The following is a 24384-nucleotide window of genomic DNA, read 5'->3' on the forward strand; positions in this document are numbered from 1 at the left end:
CCCCCATCTGTGCCCCCAGTTTCTTGTCCCGCCATCTCTGCCCCAGTTTCTTGTCCCCCCATCTCTGCCCCCAGTTTCTTGTCCCCCCATCTCTGCCCCCAGTTTCTTGCCCCCCATCTCTGCCCCAGTTTCTTGTCCCCCCATCTCTGCCCCCAGTTTCTTGTCCCTCCATCTCTGCCCCCAGCTTCATGTCCCCCCTCCATCTCTGCCCCCAGCTTCATGTCCCCCTCCTACATCGGCCCCAGTGTAGTAGCACTCACCTTGGCCACGCTCCCCCGCCGCTCTCTCTGCTCGCTCAGTGCATATAGTTCTCGGGCTTCTGCCTGTGTGTGTCCTATATGAGGCAGAGCGAGGCCCCGGCGTCCGGGTGCTATGACGCCGGGCCGTGCTCTGCTTCATATATGCCACATTTTAAGTAGCCTACTACCTTTTCCTGGCAAATATGTGTGTGTGTGTTTAATTTCCCCAAAATCCATTCAGCCGTTTGGCTGTGATTGAGGAACATCCAAATACACAAACCCACAAACATCCAAACTCACAAATTTTCACCTTTATAATATTAATAGGATACGGGAAGATGTTTCCTGAATGTTTATCAGTTTTTTGGATCTTTGATGTTTTTGTACGTGTTAATCACATGACATGGAGATGCTGGGGATTGAACCCGGGGCCTCATACATGCAAAGCATGCGCTCTACCACTGAGCTACATCCCCTATATAATTGTTCTATTAATGTTCCCAATTCTGAGATGAAACAACACGTTCCATTGACCTCCTGTACTGAGGGGAAATAACCCCAGCAGGTATTAGGCCCTGTTTAGTTACCGATCCCTGCCGCTGCCCACAGCCACCTTTCCTTACATTTCAGTCCTCTAGGGGGCCCCATACGTCTCATATCATGTAGCTGAGGCTGAACAGTGTCAGGATGTGGTTGGCAGCAACGTGGTATGCAACGTACAGGGCCCCCTGGAGGGCTGAAGTGTAAGCGAATGATGGATACCAAGACTATTTTTCCCAGATGCATTGGGAGCATTGGTAAGAATATTCTATAGGGGATGTAGCTCAGTGGTAGAGCGCATGCTTTGCATGTATGAGGCCCCGGGTTCAATCCCCGGCATCTCCACCCTTTCAGACAAACAACTACAAAACAAGGACAGTAAAACTGATATACAGGCATGAAGTCTCACGAAATATGTTCGGGGATAATACGAAGACGGAATTTAATGTAAAAGAGCATAACCTTTTGTCTGTAGAGAAAATGATGGACACTAGGGGGCAGTCTAGTCCACACAATACATGTACAGTAATACATTGCCGGTGACCCTGCAGCACCTGGTGACTTCACATCCTACCACGAACGTGATATGCCAGAAATCCTGTATAAATTGTCATGTGCCCGACATCTTGCGCCTCCTGTCACTGTGGAGCCGAGCCCTGGTCTACAAGGATCCGTATCCAATATGTCCCTACAAGTTGAAGTGCGTACATGGATGTTTTTGTGTTTGAGTTGACTGCCCCCTACTGTCCACCATGCGCTTATGTTTCCACATTATATGATGGTGAACGATACAATGTTTTTTTATTTTGAAGCTTATTTTTTGACAGAATCCAGTTGTTTGAGGATCATCCAGACACCTGAGCTCTGAAATGTAGCATCTGTATTGTATGTAGATAATCTGTACAAAACATGGAGATGCCGGGGATTGAACCCAGGGCCTCATACATGCAAAGCATGCACTCTACCACTGAGCTACATCCCCTATAGAAGGGACACCAGTCTATATCGTGTTCACAAGGACACTAACAGCTCAGTGACATGTACAGCAGTTCCATTTTGCACATTTCCGGTCTGGACGAAACCACCGGGAGATCTCATGAGACAAATCTCGCAAGGTTCCCCCAACAAATGCTCTCAGTGCTGCCCCTCCTGGATTCAGCAATCTGCCTCCTAATGCCTCACAGCAGATGTAAACTGGGACTGTCCTGGTGTCCCAAGAGGCCCCCGCTACCATAGGGCCCAGTAGGAGTGCACCATATGCCCTATATTTAATGCAGCCCTGTATTCCCTGCTCATATAATACCGCCAGACAGTTCACCTATACCACCGTATCATATCCAGGGCACTCATACTGACAGTGGGGTGTGAAGGCTCCAGTGTAACAGTTTATTAGCTTTCTTTCTATATATAGGCTCCTAGAGTTGAGCTGGAAACCACAATGACATAGGATGGCGCTATAGAGATAAGGAGGACTATTTATTACATCACTGGCCATGTATTTCTATACATGTATTGTGTCAGCTACACCGCCCCTAGTGGTCACTATCGACATAGGATTCTAAAATGGTGGACAGATAATATTCAGCCTTTATAATACAGACAGGCAGATGTTTTCTGAATTCCGGCACATTTATCAGTTTTATGGATCTTTGATGTTTTTGTAGTTGTTTATCACAAAACATGGAGATGCCGGGGATTGAACCCGGGGCCTCATACATGCAAAGCATGCGCTCTACCACTGAGCTACATCCCATATGAGAAACTTCTGAAAATACTCCAATAATAATAATACCGCCATATAGATATAATGTAGCCATACAGCGCCCACATACAGCACACCGAAATAACACTGTCATACTAATAAATAGTAAAAACATAGAGTGCATATAAATGATACTGCCACACTGTGCAAAACAATAATACCACCATATAGTGCACACGGATAATACTCCCATACTATACACATTAGTAGTGCTACCACGCAGTACACGTAAAAAAACACTTTCATGTCATTTTTCAGAGACTAAAATATTGATGTTCTGTCCTAAGAAAAGATCATGAATATACAATGTTGTGGGGTCTGAGACCCTTTTTAACCCCCTATATGTTCTATGTGCACTATACCCCGTAGGTGCTGTGGGGGCCCAGTCAGTGTTTACTATGGGGCCCAGTCTTTGCTAGTTACAACCCCTGATAACAGACCTGAAATGTAGACAGAATAGTACCAGCATATATAAGTGCCATATACCTGCCCATAATAATAATAATACCAATGTAATACTGCCATATAGGTGGTATGTAGTCTCAGAAATATGAGCGTTTTCACACTGTGTATGAGGGGATGTAGCTCACTGGTAGAGCGCATGCTTTGCATGTATGAGGCCCTCGGTTCAATCCCCGGCATCTCGATGTTTTGTGTTACATAATAATCAATCAAAAAAGATGCGGCCCTGTATTCCCTGCTCATATAATACCGCCAGACAGTTCACCTATACCACTTTATCATATCCAGGGGCCCCTCCCAGATGTTTTGAGAGAGTTGGAGAATAACAGAGGGGCCTTGAGCCTCCTTGTGCACTTAGGCCCATGTATATCTGCCCTCCCCGCAGCCCCTGGAGCTATGATCTCCTCATTACACAATATACACATTTACATATATCTGCCATATATTGGAGCATGTGTTGGTGCGGTCGTGTATTTGGTGTAACTGCTACCTCTGTCTTACTTATCATTATAGGCTCCTAGATCACAAAATATTATTATATACAGTAAAAAAAAGAAAAACAATTTACACAATCTTTTTTTTTTTTTTTTTTTTTTTTTTTTATTTACTTTTTTTTTTTTAGGAAGAATTTGCCATGGAATAAAGTATATGGCACCATCCGGGTCTGGAGCTGCCGTGTCCTGTAACGGATTGTAGTTCAGGCTGTTCTTTTTCCAGGCTTGGATATTCTTTCTGGATAGAAAAAGATAAAATGTTATTATTTCTATGTTACATGTCACATACATCTGATAGGGCGGAGGGAAAAGATGAAATATAGATGGCTTACCTTCCATTATTTTGGGATGTCTCTGTTCATAGCCCTTCATGGGGCTTCATTGGAAGCAGTGGTTACGGCACAGGGGGCACTGAGAGTGAGAGCGGAGCCAGGTCGAGATGCAACCCTGATGAAAGTTATGAGTACAGGGAAGCTCTGTGACTTGCTCTCCGATCTCATATTCAGTCATGCAGATTACACATGACTGGGCCTCCTCCTGAGTTATTACCTCTCTAGTGGGTAAGTTCTGAATTTGCAGAGTTCTCCTGCTGGGCGGACGCCGCCGTCTCTCATGCCAAAGTAGATATTGTGCATGTGGTTCAAGTGGTTGCCCCTGTGGCATTGCCGGTGACGTTGGGGTCATCCCACCCATGTCCAGCAGCTGAATGAATCTACTGAATGCACGGGTTGCAGGGTAGGAGTATACAGGAGATCTGCTTGGAATTGGATCCTCAGGGGGTGGAATCGGATTTGGCCGTTGAAATTCAGTTGTATCAGCTGTGGATCCACTTGCTGGACGGTTGTTATCACTGCTACTCTCTCCTATTATTCTGGAGGGCTCTGCAGGGGCGGGTCTTAATGGAGAGCGGCTTCTTTCCCTGCTCTCTTCTAGTCCTCTGTGCTGTGGAGGAGCTCTGTCGCGTCTCCCTGTCCTCGCAGTGATAGGATTCCTGCTTCTTTGATGTCCAGTAGAAGGTTCTCCACGATGTCCTTGGGATGACCTCAGTCTATGGACAATTGCTGCCTGACCTGTAAATATATAAAGGTAACACATTTAGCCCATAGGAATGAATCCTGTTATTGCTAAGGGTTTTGAGGAGAAGAGACCCCAGTATAGTTAAGTTTAACAGTAACCTGAATAAAGATATATATCATTCACTGGATGAAGGGACGCCATCAACTAATATTGGACAAACTGGGCCCCATAATCACAAAACAGTAAGTTGTCTGAAATTTTTTTTTTTTATTCCCAATAAATAAATAAATAAAAGAACTCCCAGCAATGTTAAATCCCCAATGCTAAGGGCTAGTTCACACGTAAAAACCGCCTGGCTTATTTTGGTCCCGAAAAAAAAACCGCTTCCTAAAGTGAATAGACTGTAAAAAAAAAAAAAAAAAAAACGCTAGGCGTTTTCGGTCTAGATTTTGTTTTGCAAAAAAAATGCTAGACGTTTTTCGCCTCCCATTCACTTCTATTGCTTTCCTCAGGTGGAATCCGCCTTAAGAAAGGTCATGCCGCTTCTTTTTTCCGCTAGCAGGCGAAATCTGAGGCGAAATCTGCTGTCAAAATCTGCCTCATTGCCCCCCGTGTGAACTAGCCCTAACGGTCCCGCTGCTCATAGTGTATAGTAATCATACAGGGACCAAAAGAATAATAATCTAATGGGGATTTATAGAGATTATTAGAAGCCTAATCTAATGCCAAACAAAGATCTTTGGGAGATATAATTGTCCAACCTGATAATTGCGGGGATTAATGCATGTCCATAGCATATGCCATTAAGAACAACAGGGAGGCATAGAAGGCACTCTCCCCAGTAAACACTAACCCCAATGGGCTGTTAGTTCCCTAAATTAACTGGAAACACAAGCAACAGCCTCTCCCTGTCATAGACTTGTATGTGCGCTGGCCACCAAGGATTAAAGCCCATAAGTTCCCTCTCCACACAGGTGAGCGCTAGCTTTCCCCCAACCAGGGCCGCGCCTCTGAGGCGAGGTCACGCAGCCGCCTCAGGCAGCACTTTCAAAGGGGCGGCAATTTTACCAGTTTATTTTTTTCCTTATTTTTTCTCTTAACCAGCCCAAGACAGGATGCCCTGAAAACAGATCTGAACAGTAATGTCCCAGATGTCACGTGGGGACGTCACGTCTGGGACATTGCCCTAAATTCCTGAAGGCTGTGCTAGGAGTAACAATGGATCCCAGAGAGGTGAGTTACACTGTTTATTATGCTTCTTCACCTCCCCTGAGTCTCTGATTATTATACTCCGGGGTCTGAAAAGACCCCAGGGTATAATAATAGCGGCAGTTTCTCTCGGGGTTAGCCTTGTTTGTTCCGGTGCCCGTTCAAAGAGGGTAACCTCTCGCCAGAAATCTATTCAGCAAAAACTCAATTTGCTGATCATATTCATGTATGCTTGAACAGTTACTCTGTATACGGAGGAACTGCCCCCCTTCGGGATGCCCCTTTTAAAGAGGACGTTTCACCGATTTGGGCACAGGCAGTTCTATATACTGCTGGAAAGCTGACAGTGCTTGTCCATAGACAAATATTATCTGGTGGGAGGGGGCGTTCCTCCCAGCTCACCCAGTACAGCGCAATAGGCACTGCTGCGGAGAAGGATGTACCTGAGTGACTGTCAGGAACGCCCTTCTGACTGTAAAGAGCTACGGTACCAGGGCCGATAGTTCTTTACCCGGGGCACAGATTGGGAAAGCCGACAGTGCACTGAATTCAGATCATTGTCAGCGTTCCAGCAGTATATAGAACTGCCTACGCCCAAATCAGTGAAAGGTCCTCTTTATGGGTCTGGGTGGTGGCAGTTTCTTTTCTGAACAAGGTAGTGATGGGAGATATGAAGAAACTGGACCGAACGGTAGCTAGTAGCGGAAAAAGAAGTGACATGCCCTATCTGAGCAGAATCAGCCGTGAATTCCATGGTTTGACCATTTATTCGGGCCTACACAGGAGTGGGTTGCCGCGACAGAAAGCTGATGCTGCATCGGCATTTCGTCGCGGAATGTTCATATGGAATGTTCCGTGAAAAAGATATGAAGGTCACAGCTCTTAATATAGAAAAAATGATAATAATTTAGAAGTGCACTACTCACGTGTCAGAGCCGTCAGCGTTGTAGCAGGATTCCAAAAGATCGGTGCACGGATAATGGCTCTCTCGGCTAAGCCAAAATGTAGCAACAGGAAAAGACAAAAGGATATATCCAGCACTCGGAATCCGGCCTAATAAAGATAAAACTTAACTTTTATTAAGAAATGGTCATTCTTCCATTAACAAATTATGATCATACAAGGGACATTAGCTTACCCCTCGTATGATCAAAAAATTTTAATGGAAGAATGACCAATTCTTAATAAAAGTTAAGTTTTATCTTTATTAGGCCGGATTCCGAGTGCTGGATATATCCTTTTGTCTTTTCCTGTTGCGGAATGTTCCGTGACCTTTTCCTCCGTGTGAACATACCCTTAGAGTGGGGGGTTTAACGTTGTTGGGATTTCTTTTATTGATTTATTGGGAATAACAGTTATGTTTTAGACGGGTTATTGTTTTGTGATTATGGGGCCCAGTTTGTCAAATTGCCTGAATAAAGAACTTCTGTTTTCTATCATGGGCAGGGGTGGAATTCGGAGGAAAGTAAAACCCACCCCAAACGACTAGGAATGGAAAATGTGCTGTTTACCCTGAAACATTGCTCAGCAGACCCCAGGGATAACTCCTCCCAGGAAATCTCCTCTAGGGTGGGGGGAATATTGTCTCTCTCTTCCTGAACAATTCACTTACCTTGATTCTCCGGTCGGCGCAGCCATGTATCATTGTCAGCTATCAGCTGACGCAGCTCTCGGGCGCTCATGGCTTAGTTACCAAGGCGGAGCTGATGAAATATTAGAGAACTAAGTTCTCAGGTGGCTCCGATATTACTGGGCCCTGATCAAAGATCAGTAAGAATGAATGGAAGTAATCACTAGATATGTAGTACAAACTAGTTCGCTCTTCCAGAACCAAAGTGAAGTGTCAGCAAAAGCATCAACTCAAGAAATGGCTGTGATGTCACAGCGCTCAGGGTTTATATACCCTCAGGGTTCCGTTATGACATCATCATATGCAAATATGTGCATTATGACATCATCATATGCAAATATGTGCATTATGACATCATCATATGCAAATGTGAACAGAACCTCACATAATAGGTAAGCAGATCCTAGTTTTATGAGATCACAGAAGTAAGGTCATGTGACTGTGTGTGTGTGTGTGCAAAAAAAAAAAAATAATAATAATAATTTGAATTAAAATCTGGATGTGGCTATTTCTAGGTACCGTACCTATGAACTCCTGGCTATTTTTAGGTACCATCCGTGTACCGTGCCTATAAACTTAAATGAACTGCAGATGTATCATATTTATCCCAGTAAATTTTCACTTTATTAGGACATTTATGTTACAATGGCTAATCTTCCTCGCACTGCGGACATCCATCCACTCTATAACAATCTTCATGTAGTGTGGAACAACAAGAAAAACAAGTTGTCAATTTTTTAGACTTTTTCCCCAAATCAAAGTGGCAAATCAGACATTTCTCCATTTCCTTGCAATTTTTTTTGTGTTTTGGTTGTTTCCCTTTTTCTCCTCTTTGTGGATACCTTCTGCACTTTGTTACCTTCTAAGGGGCGTTTGTTTGAAGAATTTTTAGGTGTATGGTCAATTTCCTTCTTGTTGAATGTTAATTGTTTGGTCTTTTTCTTAGGACGACCTTTTACTCTAATTTTAGATGTGAAATGCATATCTTTGCCTATAGCCTGAAAAGGCACAACTACCTGCGGACGCGCAGATGAAGATTTGCAGCTTGTAGAAGGTGGCGTATTTCCATCAACTATATCCGGAACATTTGAAGTCCCAGCACCTGCAACATCTTGATGTACAGACTGGTTCTATGACAAGCTGGGTTGTAATAACGAAGAACCTCGTCTGGCATTGTTTTGGATAACCTTGATTTCTTCCAAGTAGTTTAGAAAGGTTGAGGTTCCGTGATTAGATAAAATATCCGCCAACTGAGATAGGGATTGTAACGCCAGATTGTACTTAGCAGTACTACTGCGTGGTTCTTCGTCAATAGTCTCTTGTTCTTCCACAGCACAATATAAATCAAATTCTGTGTCTTCAAAACTAGGCTCAATTTGCAAATTTTCCCAGTATTTTTGTGGAAGCAGTTCCTATCATACAAAGGGATTGATTCGGTTTCTCTCATTAAAAGCATGTGTCTGCATGGAACACAATATTGTAGCCGGAAACTGCAGTTACACAAGTTAACAGAACTGTTGTAAGCTTTTGAGTGATCGCCATTGCATGTTTCGATTACGGAATTCTACAAAATTTGCAAATTTGGCTTCATCGTTTGAAAACTCTTTAGAACTTTGCAAAAGAACCGTACACCAACTTCTGTCATTTCCTGCGATGCTGAATCAAGGTGAGTTTGCAATGGCAGATCGATTATTCTAAATGTTTTAAGCGACTGTTGAATCTGTTTATGCTGTAATCAGTTATCTATGAACGTTATGAGTTCTTTCATGCAAATAGTCACTGTTGGTAAGCTTCGAAACTTTTCCTGAAGATTAGAGATGAGCAAACGCCGTTCGATCGAATATCATGGCGTTCGATGTATTCTTTAACAATCGAATACCAGGCCGCATACGCAGTAAAAATTTGTATCCCCTCCCACTTTCCCATGCATGTTTTTTGCACCAATAACTGTGCAGGGGAGGTGGGACAGAAACTACGACAATGGAGGCAGTGAAAAAAAATAGAAAACACCCATTGTCTGCCGAAAACATGTGCCCTCCCATTCATCAGAACGGCCGCCGCCCTATTCGACATTTTTGCAGTCAGATATATGGAGAGAAACATATCTGATGAGGGCTAGATAGCAATTAGCTTCAGATAGGCAGGCAAGAAGTAATGAAGAAAGCCAACAGCTCTTCTCAGAGCTATACACTGTAGGGACATCAGTCCAGCTTTCCCCGGACGGTGGAAAACAGGGATACACAACAGATACAACTTCATATATAGCGGAGAAACAGCTTTCATTTTTAGCTGTCCGCACACAGAATAGCCGGAATCCATAGCAGTGACTAATTCATATAGAGATGAAAAAAGCCCTGAATTTTTTTTTTTTATTTTTTTTTTTGGGGGGAGGGGGCCTGAAACATAGCAGCAATCCACAGCAATTACAAGTTCATAAAGCTGGAAAAAGCCTTGAATTTTTTTGGGGGGCCTGAAACATAGCAGCAATCCACAGCAGTTACTTCTTGCTACATACGTGCTAAGCAGCTTTTCAGGCTGTGTAACCCCAAAACAAGGATACAGAGCAATTAGTTCAGGCTATGTACGCTCAATCCAGATATTCAGGGTGTGTACCCCAAAAACCTAGGTGGGAGACCCAGAAATTCAGTCACGCTATATCAGCTCAATCCAATTTTTAAGGGTCTACCCCCAAAAGCTAAGTGTGATACTGTAACATCTTTGCCCATCCGGGTGTTGGTGCCATCATCCGGCCGCACGCTGCAGCGCAGGAGTCGTGTTCGGTTGTAATTTATTCCGTTGGTTTCTCCTTGCACTGAACACTGTGTCTGAACACTGCCCTATTCTTTACCGTGGTAATTGATTTTCCACCACACCCACCTCCTTCACCTTCAGTTTGCTCTGCTCCTCTAAGGGTTAATCTGGCCGTGTCCTGTGATTGACAGCCGCCTTCCTTTCAACTCCATGGGCGGGTTCTTCCTCCCTATATAGCCTTGGTTCCCATTCAGACCAGTGCTTGCTATTGCCGTGCGCATACCTGCTCTTACTGTCTCTGTTTTGATTACTCTATTATACTTGACCTTTGGCTTTCCTCACTGACTTCTCTTTTTGGACTCTGATTTGGTACTGTATTGCCCGACTGTTACTGACCCTTGGCTAAGTTGACTTCCCATTGTTGTTGTTCGTCTTGTCTGCGTTTTGTGTGTCACATACTCAGGGAGGGACTGTCTTCGTGGTTGCCGCCTATTACGTAGGATAGGGCCTGGCAATAGGAAGGGACAGTAGGGGGCATAAGCTTAAGGCTCACTGTCTCTTGTGTCCCCGTTCCAGGGTTCCCTAACACTGCCTAACATAATAGCAAGCCCATAAAAAAAAAAAAAAAAAAAAAAAAAAAAAAAAAAGGGGGGGGGGGGGTTCCCCTCCTACTATGGCTTTTGTGCAAAACCTGGTATCTCGGATGGAGGGTTTAGCAGGTTTGTTGTCTGAACTGGCTAATCAGGTGCACAACCTCTCCCAAAAACAAGCAGAGGCTGCTGCTACACCTACTAACGTAATTTCCCTTCCCAGGGTTAAAATGTTACTCCCGGATCGGTTTTCTGGGGACCGAGGGAAGTTTGAGACATTTCGGGAGTCATGCATGTTATACTTTCGTGTCAATCCTCATGCATCTCAGTCTCAGATGGTGGGGGTGGTCATCTCTCTCTTACAGGGGGATCCACAGACTTGGGCCCTTAAACTTCCCCCCGAGGCAGAGGAGTGGACAGACATGGAAAAATTTTTCAAATCTTTACGCAGAGCCGAACCAAATTGGACAACTTCTTACCCTCTGGCAGGGTAAACACTCCGCTGAACTGTATTGCTCTGAGTTTTGGAAACTTAGTATAACCACAGGTTGGTGTGATGCAGCATTGAGGGCTCTCTTTAAACAAGGTCTCAATGACTCAGTTAAAGATGTTTGGGTAGGTCACCCGGATCCCCCCACCTTAGAACAGGCCATGACCCTAGCTGTTCGCATTGACCGGAGACTCCAGGACAGACGTAAAGAGAGGGTAGGGTCTGATTCTGTTAAGCCTTCTGTCTACCACTCTCTTCCTGTTAAAAATTCTAATTCTTCTCCTGTCACCCCTGGGGACGAGCCTATGCAGCTGGGAGCGCTGAATACCAAGGCTAGACGGGAATATCGTGTCCAGAATAACCTCTGTCTGTATTGTGGTAAACCAGGTCATTTCGTCCGAGACAGTTCCGTCAAACCACGCACGCCGGCGGAAAAACTTCAGGGCCTGAGTGGTAATCGGGAGAACCACTCAGGCAACCAGGTATCTTCTGAATACTCTCATAAATTGACATTACCTGTTTCTCTGTCCTGTGGTGACAGATCTGTGTCTGGGCAGGCCCTGGTAGACTCTGGGGCGGCCACTAACTTTGTTAAACTTTCATTTATTTCTGCTGTGTGTCTTGATCTTGTGCCATTAGACACTCCCCTAGTGGTGACTGGAGCGGATTTTACTCCCCTGGCCAGGGGTAAAATTCGTTTTAAAACACCACTGATCTCATTACAAGTGGGCTCAATACACACTGAGATCATAAGCTTCTTTGTTATGGAGAATTTGTCATCTGACATTATCTTAGGGCTTCCCTGGTTAAGTCTCCATAACCCTACCTTCGATTGGGCCACTAAAGAATTGGTAAAGTGGGGAAATCAATGCTCTTCTCATTGCATAGCTTTGTGTACCTCCAATTGTCTCAGTGAGGAGACGGTTATTCCTGAATTCCTGTCTGACTTCTGTGATGTATTTGATGCTAAATCTGCTGAGGTGTTACCCCCGCATAGACCGTATGACTGTGCGATTGAGCTCCTTCCGAATTCTAAATACCCAAAGGGAAGGATTTTCAATCTCTCTGCCCCTGAACGTAAGGCTATGCGGGAATACATCCAGGAAAGCCTTCTGAAAGGTCACATTCGTCCATCTAATTCTCCCATGGGAGCTGGTTTCTTTTTTGTGGATAAAAAAGATGGGGGTTTACGACCATGCATAGATTATCGCGAACTAAACAAAATTACTGTTAGAAACCAGTATCCACTTCCACTGATTCCAGACCTATTTAATCAGATTGTGGGTGCCCGCTGGTTTTCTAAGGTAGATCTCCGGGGGGGCATATAATCTGATCAGGATCAAGGAGGAAGATGAGTGGAAAACTGCATTCAACACTCCGGAGGGGCATTTTGAGTATCTGGTTATGCCCTTCGGTCTGTGTAATGCCCCAGCAGTGTTCCAGCATTTTATGAATGATGTTTTCAGAGATCTCTTAGGTCGTTATGTGGTGGTCTAGCTGGATGACATCTTGGTCTTTTCTCCAGATTGGGCTACACATGTGGAACACGTCAGGAATGTTATGTTGCTATTATGCCAAAACAATCTGTTTGCTAAATTATCCAAATGTCTGTTCGGAGTCCAAAAAGTCACCTTCCTGGGTTATGTCATTACCCCTGATTCATTCTGTATGGACCCACTTAAGGTCATGGCAATAAAAAAGTAGGAACGCCCTTCTAGTCTGAAGGCACTGCAACGTTTCCTGGGCTTTTCCAACTACTACCGAAAATTTATAAAAAACTTTTCTATAATTGCCAAGCCATTAACGGATTTAACAAAAAAGGGTGCAGACTTGACCAACTGGTCTTTGGGGGCAGAACAGGCATTTGAACGATTAAAGTCATGTTTTGCGGAAGCTCCGGTCTTAGTGCCACCAGACCTGGAGCAACCCTTTATGGTGGAGGTTGATGCATCAGAAGTGGGGGTTGGTGCGGTTTTGTCCCAGGGTCCAGAGACTCTCACATGTTTGCAACCTGTGGCATTTTTCTCCAGGAAGTTCTCCCCTGCAGAGTGCAATTATGATGTAGGAAATCGCGAACTTTTAGCCATCAAATGGGCGTTCGAAGAATGGAGACACTTCCTTGAAGGGGCTAAACATAAAATTACAGTAATTACTGATCACAAGAATCTGTTGTATTTGGATGGGGCTAAACGACTTTCCCCTAGACAGGCTCGATGGGCCTTGTTCTTCATGCGTTTTAATTTTGTTGTAACTTATCGTCCTGGTACTAAAAATGTGCGAGCCGATGCTCTCTCCCGTAGTTTTTGTCCCAGTGGGGACCAAGAGATTGTGCCAGAAAAAATCCTGTCCCCTGGTGTGGTAATGGCCACTATAAACCCTGATCTTGCTACGTCTGTGGTTAATTTGCAAGATCTGGCTCCCAGAAATACGCCGACTGGGAAACTATTTGTACCCCCCAACCTTCGTCTCCGTGTGTTGGAAGAGATTCACTGCTCCCCTTTAGCAGGACATCCTGGCATCTCTGGTACCAAGTATTTGCTCTCTCGCTCATACTGGTGGCCTAGTTGGTCCTGGGATGTACAGGAGTTTGTAACAGCCTGTGAGATATGCGCTAGGATGAAGGTACCTAGAAGGTTACCAGAGGGCCTTCTTCATCCTCTTCCTGTACCTAGCAGACCGTGGTCCCATCTGTCAATGGATTTTATTACTGATTTGCTCTGTTCCCAAGGGAAAACTGCGATTTGGGTGGTTGTGGATAGATTCTCAAAAAAGTGTCACTTTGTACCGCTCAAGAAAATCCCAAGTGCTCCACGTCTAGCCTCGCACTTCATTGATCACATATTCCGCCTACACGGCTTCCCTGAAAATATTGTATCTGATCGTGGTGTGCAATTTTTATCTAAGTTTTGGAGAGAATTTTGTGGTCGTTTGGGAATCTCTCTGTCTTTTTCATCAGCATTCCATCCTGAGACAAATGGTCAGACGGAGAGATTCAACCAAACCTTGGAGCAATATCTAAGGTGTTTTGTGTCTGATGCTCAGGAAAAATGGAGAGCCTTTCTTCCTCTAGCAGAGTTTGCAATAAACAACAGGGTTAATGCCACCACTAAAATGTCGCCGTTCTATTGTAATTATGGTTTTAACCCCAGGTACTCCTCTCTCTATAGTACTGAGTCTGTTAATCCCAATGCTGAGCAGATTTATCAACGACTGTGCACAGTCTGGGCCCAGGCTCGCCTGAGCCTGGTAAAAGCCCAAGAATACCAAAAACGTCAGGCTAATAAAAGACGCTTACCTGGTCCAGAATACAGGGTGGGAGATCGAGTTTGGTTATCCTCCAAGAATTTGCATCTTAGAGTTCCCTCAGGGAAATTTGCGCCGAGTTATATTGGGCCTTATGTCATCACAGAACGTATTAATCCAGTTTCTTTTAAATTACAACTTCCTAATACTTTCTGTATCTACAATGTCTTTCATAAGTCACTCTTGAAAAAATATGTTTCGCCCGTCCTTCCTTTGTCCAGTCCACCTGTGCCTGTGGTGATTCAAGGGGAACTAGAATATGAAGTAGAAAAAATTCTAGACCCCCGTCGAGTGCAGAATTCAGTCCAATACCTCGTACATTGGAAGGGGTATGGTCCAGAGGAGCGGACTTGAGTTTCTGGTGTGGATCTCCATGCGCCACGTTTGGTCAAACTTTTTCATCGCCAAAATCCCTCGAAACCTGGTCCATCTGGCGAGGGTCCGGAGGCCCCTCGTAAAAGGGGGGGGTACTGTAACATCCGGCCGCATGCTGCAGCGCAGGAGATGTGTTTGGTTGTGATTTGTTCCGTTTGGTTCTCCTTGCACTGTCTGAACACTGCCCTACTCTTTCACCTTGGTAATTGATTTTCCACCGCACCCATCTCCTTCACCTTCAGTTTGCTCTGATCCTCTAGAGGTTAATCTGGCCTTGCCCTGTGATTGACAGCTGCCTTCCTGTCAACTCCAGGGGTGGGTTCTTCCTCCCTATTTAACCTTGGTTCCTATTCACACCAGCGCTTGCTATTGCCGTGCGCATACCTGCTCTTACTGTCTCTGTTTTGATTACTCTATTATACTTGACCTTTGGCTTTCCTCACTGACTTCTCTTTTTGGACTCTGATTTGGTACTGCATCGCTCGTTCGTTACTGACCCTTGGCTAAGTTGACTTCCCATTGTTGTTGTTTGTCTTGTCTGCGTTTTGTGTGTCACATACTCAGGGAGGGTCTGTCTTCGTGGTTGTCGCCTATTACTTAGAATAGGGCCTGGCAATAGGAAGGGACAGATGGGGGCATAAGCTTAGGGCTCACTGTCTCTTGTGTCCTCGTTCCAGGGTTCCCTAACATAACCACAGCTCAGGCCTGGTCTGCGTTGTACCCTACACCCTGCTTAACGCAGCTGCCATATCCGGAGTTGTGATGAGCGCATGCTAATGTTTTGTGTCCAGTGGAAAGGATGGGAAAGGATTTCACATAAGTCTGCCACCCATGGAAACTCATGGTGCAGAAACTGGGAGAGCTGACTCTGAGGAACCTTTGGGTTTTGGACATGGTACTCCATCAAAGGTCTCTGCTGCTCAAACACTCTATTCTGGCGGATGGAGGCATTGCTGGAGGCTTCGGAGGCTAGCAGAAGCTCCTGTACACTTGCGAAAGTGGGCGCACAACCGCTGCACTTTGACCAGTAGCTCGTGTACATTTGGATATGTTTTCAAAAAACGTTGCACCACTAAGTTAGACGTGGGCCAGGCATGGAACATGTTGGAGGCTGGCAAACTCCAGAGCCGCTACCAGGTTCCTGCCGTTATCACACATGACAAACATGCCTGGCCCCAGGTGCAGCAGGGAAAAACACATTTCCATCTCAGCCAGGATGGCATCCCTGACCTTGGAGGCAGTGTGCTGTCTGTCCCCCAAGCTGATGAGCTTCAGCGCGGCTTGCTGACATCTCCCCATGCCAGTAGCTGAGGTCGATTCAACGGCGGAGGAGGAAGAGAGTGGTGTTTCAGCACTCCTGCCAGGAATATTGGGCGGGGAGACAAAGCAGGCTGCCAAAGAATCTTGTGTTTTGCTCGAAGAAGAGACCATCTTAGTCTGACTGCTGGTTGCTTGTGCTGCAGCATGTGGAGTTGTGTCTGTCAGCCTTGTGATGAACTCCTCATTCTGGATCCCATTACTTTCAACAGTCTCTAAAGTCTTTGGACACTTTGAATTTTGTTCAGTTCCAAAAGACTCTGTGTTTAGATTTGGCTCAGTCGCAGCTCCAGGACATGCCTTTGAAGGCAAGGGTTCGTTTAGTGGCTCCATCTCAGCAGGATGATGATGGTGAACTTACTCCCCCCTGGTGTCCACTTACCTCCAGAGATGGCTGGTCCGGTGCCTTCCTTGTTCCTTGCCTCGCTGCCGCTCCACGCTGCTCTTCTCCCTTCACTGCCCCCTCCCTGCCAGGTTAGGAGAGTGTGGGCGGGTACTGGGAAGGAAGACATCAAGTCTCCCCGCCCTGTACCCGCCCACACTCTCCTAAGTCGCAAGCCCTGCCTACCTAGCACTTTAAACACTAACCTGGGAGGCGGGGCAGCGAGGCAAGAAGAAGGAGGGCACCGGAGCAGCCATCTCTAGAGGTAAGTAGCTGCTAGAAATGTTTAGTTTAGCCTCCCATTCGAACGAATGGAGGCAGCCAGTGCGCAGGGGGTTAAGGCTGTGTGCCGGCTGCTTCCATTCAATCCTATGGAACTGTAGCGGAGCCTTCACACTGAGTATACAGCGTATACTCAGTGTGAAGGCAAAGCAAAGCATTGTGGGAAAAGTTCATCGATCTCGATCCCACATAAATAGATCGTGTTCGGAATTCCGATGGTGATCGTGAAATTTTCTCTATTGCTGATCGGAATCAGATCTTTCCGAACACGATCGCTCAACCCTACCTGTAAGCTAATTTGGAAGGGCTCATGTTAAGGGCTAGAAAAGTGAATTTTAAAAGGTCTTACCACATCACACACACACACACACACACACACACACACATCCACACACACACACACACACACACACACACACACACACACAATGACAGTTGAGGGTGGGTACTGTTGGATTTCCCATTGCCTATTCCATCTGTGATTGTCATGGGCAACGTGATTTAAAGGGGTGCTTGTTAATGTTTATTTAGCTTAAATTTGGGTTTTTGTCCATTCATTTGGGGAGTAAAGAAGGTTTCCAGATATTTTCCCACTTTGATAGAGGTTTTTTTGAATGTGCAAAGTGTGTAGTTGTTAGGCTGTGATAGTGGGGTAATAGAGGGACTTTGGTGTGTTAGATGTCCCCAGACATGCTTCCCCTGCTGTCCCAGTTGCATTGCAGACGTGTTGGCATCGAATGGTGGGATCCTCTGAAACGAAGCATTTTCTCCCATAGACTATAATGGGGTTCGATATTCGTTCGAATAGTCAAATATTGAGTTGCTATTCGTAACGAATAACGAACATGGAATATTTTACTGTTTGCTCATCTCTAGCAGTGACAAATAATCTGCTCTTGGACTGGCTTATCTGCCATCTTCTGATTTGATGAAACTCCCCCTTAAACATGCTGGAGCATCTGTATGAGCAGCAGAAGGGGGTGAACGATTGTAACAGATTTTTAGGAGTCCAGAATTGTGTAGGTCTGTAGTGTCTGAATGTGAATGTGTTCTAGTCCCCTCTTCACCATCATACAGGCAGTTTTTGGGACCAGTTTCAAAATCTGAAACAGGGCCCCACCTACCATGTGCCATTTATTATACTTGTGTCTACATATACAAACACTTGCTAAATTTGACATATTGGCCTCTGGGAGACCTGGTGCACAAAGCGTTTTGTAAAAATTGTCCGGCGGCCCAAACCCTTTTGGGAGAAGACCCCCTTTTTGCAGATGACTCCCCATTTTTGTGACATTAATGCTAAATGTGTCAGTCACATTGCTTTTCTGATATGACTGGCACATAGAGTGCTCATGTTATGTTATTCTGCTGGGCTGAGGACACTTGTCCACCCTGGGAGTCCAGGCAGTCAACCTTTCTGAGGGCCCCTCCCAGGTGTTTTGAGAGAGTTGGAGAATAACAGAGGGGCCTTGAGCCTCCTTGTGCACTTAGGCCCATGTATATCTGTTGGTGCGGTCGTGTATTTGGTGTAACTGATACCTCTGTCTTACTTATCATTATAGGCTCCTAGATCACAAAATATTATTATATACAGTAAAAAAAGGAAAAACAATTTACACAATCTTTTTTTTTTTTTTTTTTTTTTATTTACATTTTTTTTTTTTAGGAAGAATTTGCCATGGAATAAAATATATGGCACCATCCGGGTCTGGAGCTGCCGTGTCCTGTAACGGATTGTAGTTCAGGCTGTTCTTTTTCCAGGCTTGGATATTCTTTCTGGATAGAAAAAGATAAAATGTTATTATTTCTATGTTACATGTCACATACATCTGATAGGGTGGAGGGAAAAGATGAAATATAGATGGCTTACCTTCCATTATTTTGGGATTTCTCTGTTCATAGCCCTTCATGGGGCTTCATTGGAAGCAGTGGTTACGGCACAGGGGGCACTGAGAGTGAGAGCGGAGCCAGGTCGAGATGCAACCCTGATGAAAGTTATGAGTACAGGGAAGCTCTGTGACTTGCTCTCCGATGTCATATTCAGTCATGCAGATTACACATGACTGGGCCTCCTCCTGAGGTATTACCTCTCTAGTGGGTAAGTTCTGAATTTGCAGAGTTCTCCTGCTGGGCGGACGCTGCCGTCTCTCCTGCCGTCTCTCGTGCCAAAGTAGATATTGTGCATGTGGTTCAAGTGATTGCCCCTGTGGCATTGCCGGTGACGTTGGGGTCATCCCACCCATGTCCAGCAGCTGAATGAATCTACTGAATGCACGGGTTGCAGGGTAGGAGTATACAGGAGATCTGCTTGGAATTGGATCTTCAGGGGGTGGAACCGGATTTGGCCCTTGAAATTCAGTGGTGTCAGCTGTGGATCCACTTGCTGGACGGTTGTTATCACTGCTACTCTCTCCTATTATTCTGGAGGGCTCTGCAGGGGCGGGTCTTAATGGAGAGCGGCTTCTTTCCCTGCTCTCTTCTAGTCCTCTGTGCTGTGGAGGAGCTCTGTCGCGTCTCCCTGTCCTCGCAGTGATAGGATTCCTGCTTCTTTGATGTCCAGTAGAAGGTTCTCCATGATGTCCTTGGGATGACCTCAGTCTGTGGACAATTGCTGCCTGACCTGTAAATATATAAAGGTAACACATTTAGCCCATAGGAATGGATCCTGTTATTGCTAAGGGTTTTGAGGAGAAGAGACCCCAGTATAGTTAAGTTTAACAGTAACCTGAATAAAGATATATATCATTCACTGGATGAAGGGACGCCATCAACTAATATTGGACAAACTGGGCCCCATAATCACAAAACAATAAGTCGTCTGAATTTTTTTTTTTTTATTCTCAATAAATAAATAAAAGAACTCCCAGCAATGTTAAATCCCCAATGCTAAGGGCTAGTTCACACGTAAAAACCGCCTGGCTTATTTTGGTCCCGAAAAAAAACGCTTCCTAAAGTGAATAGACTGTAAAAAAAAAAAAAACGCTAGGCGTTTTCGGTCTGGATTTTGTTTTGCAAAAAAAAATGCTAGACGTTTTTCGCCTCCCATTCACTTCTATTGCTTTCCTCAGGTGGAATCCGCCTGAAGAAAGGTCATGCCGCTTCTTTTTTCCGCTAGCAGCAAAAAACTGCTAGCAGAAAAACGAAAGCTAGCAGTCTCCATAGACCACCATTGTATGGAGGCAGGTTTTGAGGCGAAATCTGCTGTCAAAATCTGCCTCATTGCCCCCCGTGTGAACCAGCCCTAACGGTCCCACTGCTCATAGTGTATAGTAATCATACAGGGACCAAAACAATAATAATCTAATGGGGATTTATAGAGATTATTAGAAGCCTAATCTAATGCCAAACAAAGATCTTTGGGAGATATAATTGCCCAACCTGATAATTGCGGGGATTAATGCATGTCCATAGCATATGCCATTAAGAACAACAGGGAGGCATAGAAGGCACTCTCCCCAGTAAACACTAACCCCAATGGGCTGTTAGTTCCCTAAATTAACTGGAAACACAAGCAACAGCCTCTCCCTGTCATAGACTTGTATGTGCGCTGGCCACCAAGGATTAAAGCCCATAAGTTCTCTCTCCACACAGGTGAGCGCTAGCTTTCCCCCAACCAGGGCCGCACCTCTGAGGCGAGGTCACGCAGCCGCCTCAGGCAGCACTTTCAAAGGGGCGGCAATTTTACCAGTTTATTTTTTCCTTATTTTTTCTCTTAACCAGCCCAAGACAGGATGCCCTGAAAAAAGATCTGAGCAGTAATGTCCCAGATGTCACGTGGGGACGTCACGTCTGGGACATTGCCCTAAATTCCTGAAGCCTGTGCTAGGAGTAACAATGGATCCCGGAGAGGTGAGTTACACTGTTTATTATGCTTCTTCACCATCCCTGAGTCTCTGATTATTATACTCCGGGGTCTGAAAAGACCCCAGGGTATAATAATAGCAGCAGTTTCTCTCGGGGTTAGCCTTGTTTGTTCCGGTGCCCGTTCAAAGAGGGTAACCTCTCGCCAGAAATCTATTCAGCAAAAACTCACTTTGCTGATCATATTGATGTATGCTTGAACAGTTACTCTGTATACAGAGGAACTGCCCCCCTTCAGGATGCCCCTTTTAAAGAGGACGTTTCACCGATTTGGGCACAGGCAGTTCTATATACTGCTGGAAAGCTGACAGTGCTTGTCCATAGACAAATATTATCTGGTGGGAGGGGGCGTTCCTCCCAGCTCACCCAGTACAGCGCAATAGGCACTGCTGCGGAGAAGGATGTACCTGAGTTACTGTCAGGAACGCCCTTCTGACTGTAAAGAGCTACGGTACCAGGGCCGATAGTTCTTTACCCGGGGCACAGATTGGGAAAGCCGACAGTGCGCTGAATTCAGATCATTGTCAGCGTTCCAGCAGTATATAGAACTGCCTACGCCCAAATCGGTGAAAGGTCCTCTTTAAGGGTCTGGGGAGTGGCAGTTTCTTTTCTGAACAAGGTAGTGATGGGAGATATGAAGAAACTGGACCGAACGGTAGCTAGTAGCAGAAAAAAGAAGCGACATGCCCTATCTGCGCAGAATCAGCCGTGAATTCCATGGTTTGACCATTTATTCGGGCCTACACAGGAGTGGGTTGCCGCGATAGAAAGCTGATGCTGCATCGGCATTTCGTCGCGGAATGTTCAAATGGAATGTTCCGTGAAAAAGATATGAAGGTCACAGCTCTTAATATAGAAAAAATGATAATAATTTAGAAGTGCACTACTCACGTGTCAGAGCCGTCAGCGTTGTAGCAGGATTCCAAAAGATCGGTGCACGGATAATGGCTCTCTCGGCTAAGCCAAAATGCAGCAACAGGAAAAGACAAAAGGATATATCCAGCACTCGGAATCCGGCCTGATAAAAATAAAACTTAACTTTTATTAAGAAATGGTCATTCTTCCATTAAAAAATTATGATCATACAAGGGACATTAGCTTACCCCTCGTATGATCAAAAAATGTTAATGGAAGAATGACCAATTCTTAATAAAAGTTAAGTTTATTTTTATTAGGCCGGATTCCGAGTGCTGGATATATCCTTTTGTCTTTTCCTGTTGCGGAATGTTCTGTGACCTTTTCCTCTGTGTGAACATACCCTTAGAGTGGGGGGTTTAACGTTGTTGGGATTTCTTTTATTGATTTATTGGGAATAACAGTTATGTTTTAGACGGGTTATTGTTTTGTGATTATGGGGCCCAGTTTGTCAAATTGCCTGAATAAAGAACTTCTGTTTTCTATCATGGGCAGGGGTGGAATTCGGAGGAAAGTAAAACCCACCCCAAACGACTAGGAATGGAAAATGTGCTGTTTACCCTGAAACATTGCTCAGCAGACCCCAGGGATAACTCCTCCCAGGAAATCTCCTCTAGGGTGGGGGGAATATTGTCTCTCTCTTCCTGAACAATTCACTTACCTTGATTCTCCGGTCGGCGCAGCCATGTATCATTGTCAGCTATCAGCTGACGCAGCTCTCGGGCGCTCATGGCTTAGTTACCAAGGCGGATCTGATGAAATATTAGAGAACTAAGTTCTCAGGTGGCTCCGATATTACTGGGCCCTGATCAAAGATCAGTAAGAATGAATGGAAGTAATCACTAGATATGTAGTACAAACTAGTTCGCTCTTCCAGAACCAAAGTGAAGTGTCAGCAAAAGCATCAACTCAAGAAATGGCTGTGATGTCACAGCGCTCAGGGTTTATATACCCTCAGGGTTCCGTTATGACATCATCATATGAAAATATGTGCATTATGACATCATCATATGCAAATATGTGCATTATGACATCATCATATGCAAATGTGAACAGAACCTCACATAATAGGTAAGCAGATCCTAGTTTTATGACATCACAGAAGTAAGGTCATGTGACTGTGTGTGTGTGTGTGTGTGTGTGTGTGTGTGTGTGTGTGTGTGTGTGTGCAAAAAAAATTTAATAAAAATATTTCAGTATATGGGACAATATATTCCCTCCTGTGAACTAGAAGTCTAATAGAGCTCACAGTGGAGTTATGTGACCATATAGATCTGCAGGTGACTCTCATATTCCGTATAATGTATAGCTGGCAGTATATTATTCCTTATATTATAATGCTTTGCTCCTTCAGAATCTATTCTTTCTTTCATGCCATCTGCCAATTTTGGGTAAATATTAAGGGTTCACTCACTTTGAATTTACTTAAATTTGTAAATATACACACACATCTATAGAATATACACACTTATGGAAGATATGCAAACATATACTGAATATGGAATATACACATACAGTATACAGGATTTGTATTAATGATCAGAAGACTCCCTGGGATTCAAGACCCCAAGAGCGTCTAACAATGACAAATAAATAAAAAGCAAAATAATTACAAATATAAATCCCCCCTCCCCCTTTGCCTAGACTACATATAAAATACATAAATATAGTGTAACACATAGACATTATGTATTCCTATGTCTGAAAGATGGAGGGTCCTGTCTGCTTAAAAAAACGGTTACCCACAGACACCCACGGACCTATAGACTATAGTGGGATTGGCCAAGTTGTTACTGGTGACACATTAGAAAAGTGAGCACATGGGTGAATCACATGGCGGCCATTCACAGTATTAATATTGATAGCGCGGCTTGTTGTGCTTATACAGCCCAAAGATGGGGGATCAGGAGTCTTCATCTGGGTGATGGAGGGAACATATGATGGCTGTTTGGGACTGAACAAAGAGTTTTGGGGCTTTTAGTAAATATTGTTTCCTTATTTGGCCAACCCCTTGTATGTATATGTAATATGTACACACATCTAATATGGTTTGTAGGTTTTTACATCATTTGTACAATTTTCTTTGTCTATGCTACATCTGTCATGTTTGTGCTTTAGGTCGTAGAGCCTGTGCCGGAGAGACACTTGCAAGAATGGAGCTTCTCATCTTTATCACAATCCTTCTGCAGAAATTCACCTTCTCCTTTCCCCCAGGGGTCACTGAGGTGGACATGACACCTGACATTGGAATAACAAATGCACCGAAATCCCAGATGATTTGTGCTTTACCTCGCTGTTAATATCCTATAAACCTGCAGTCACAATAGACAATATTCAGATTCCCGTTACCTGGGTCAGGGGGAATACTAAGTCTCTGTAAGGAGAATTCCTTTGTCGGCCACATTTCAGGTGTGCAGAGTCGGACAGGTCATATATTCTTTACTGGGAATTCTGGGAAACAATATGCCAATAAGTTCCTTGATGAGAAGAAGAAAACTGTTTCTTTATTCTTATTTATTTAACATATCAAGAGTCAAGTTACATTTGGCTACATCTGTATGTGAAGCGGAACTTGAAGGGAAAAATATTTCTTAAAATGTATTACAAAGTTTCTTATATTCCCCCATATTATTCATGTATTGTATAACTGGAAGTAAGCTTTAATTGTAAGCTATCTTCCTAAGGTTGGGTTCAGGGAACATTCAGTCCATCCCTCATTCCGGGCGGATGTATAACAGTATTCTACACTATGTTTTATAGATAGG

The 24384-nt window shown here is 44.5% G+C and overlaps 3 non-coding genes across 3 annotated transcripts; 1 reads left to right on the forward strand and 2 right to left on the reverse strand.

Annotated features, from left to right (window-relative positions):
- Window positions 1–643: 643 nt before the first annotated feature.
- TRNAA-UGC (transfer RNA alanine (anticodon UGC)) lies at window positions 644–715 on the reverse strand. The gene has a single exon. It is a non-coding gene; the product is annotated as a tRNA-Ala (tRNA).
- Window positions 716–1052: 337 nt separating this feature from the next.
- TRNAA-UGC (transfer RNA alanine (anticodon UGC)) lies at window positions 1053–1124 on the forward strand. The gene has a single exon. It is a non-coding gene; the product is annotated as a tRNA-Ala (tRNA).
- A 565-nt stretch (window positions 1125–1689) lies between these two features.
- On the reverse strand, window positions 1690–1761 carry TRNAA-UGC (transfer RNA alanine (anticodon UGC)). The gene has a single exon. It is a non-coding gene; the product is annotated as a tRNA-Ala (tRNA).
- Between the last annotated feature and the right edge of the window lie 22623 nt (window positions 1762–24384).

The sequence above is a fragment of the Leptodactylus fuscus genome, chromosome 3 (assembly GCF_031893055.1).
Source record: "Leptodactylus fuscus isolate aLepFus1 chromosome 3, aLepFus1.hap2, whole genome shotgun sequence".
NCBI classification, from domain to species: Eukaryota; Metazoa; Chordata; class Amphibia; order Anura; family Leptodactylidae; genus Leptodactylus; species Leptodactylus fuscus.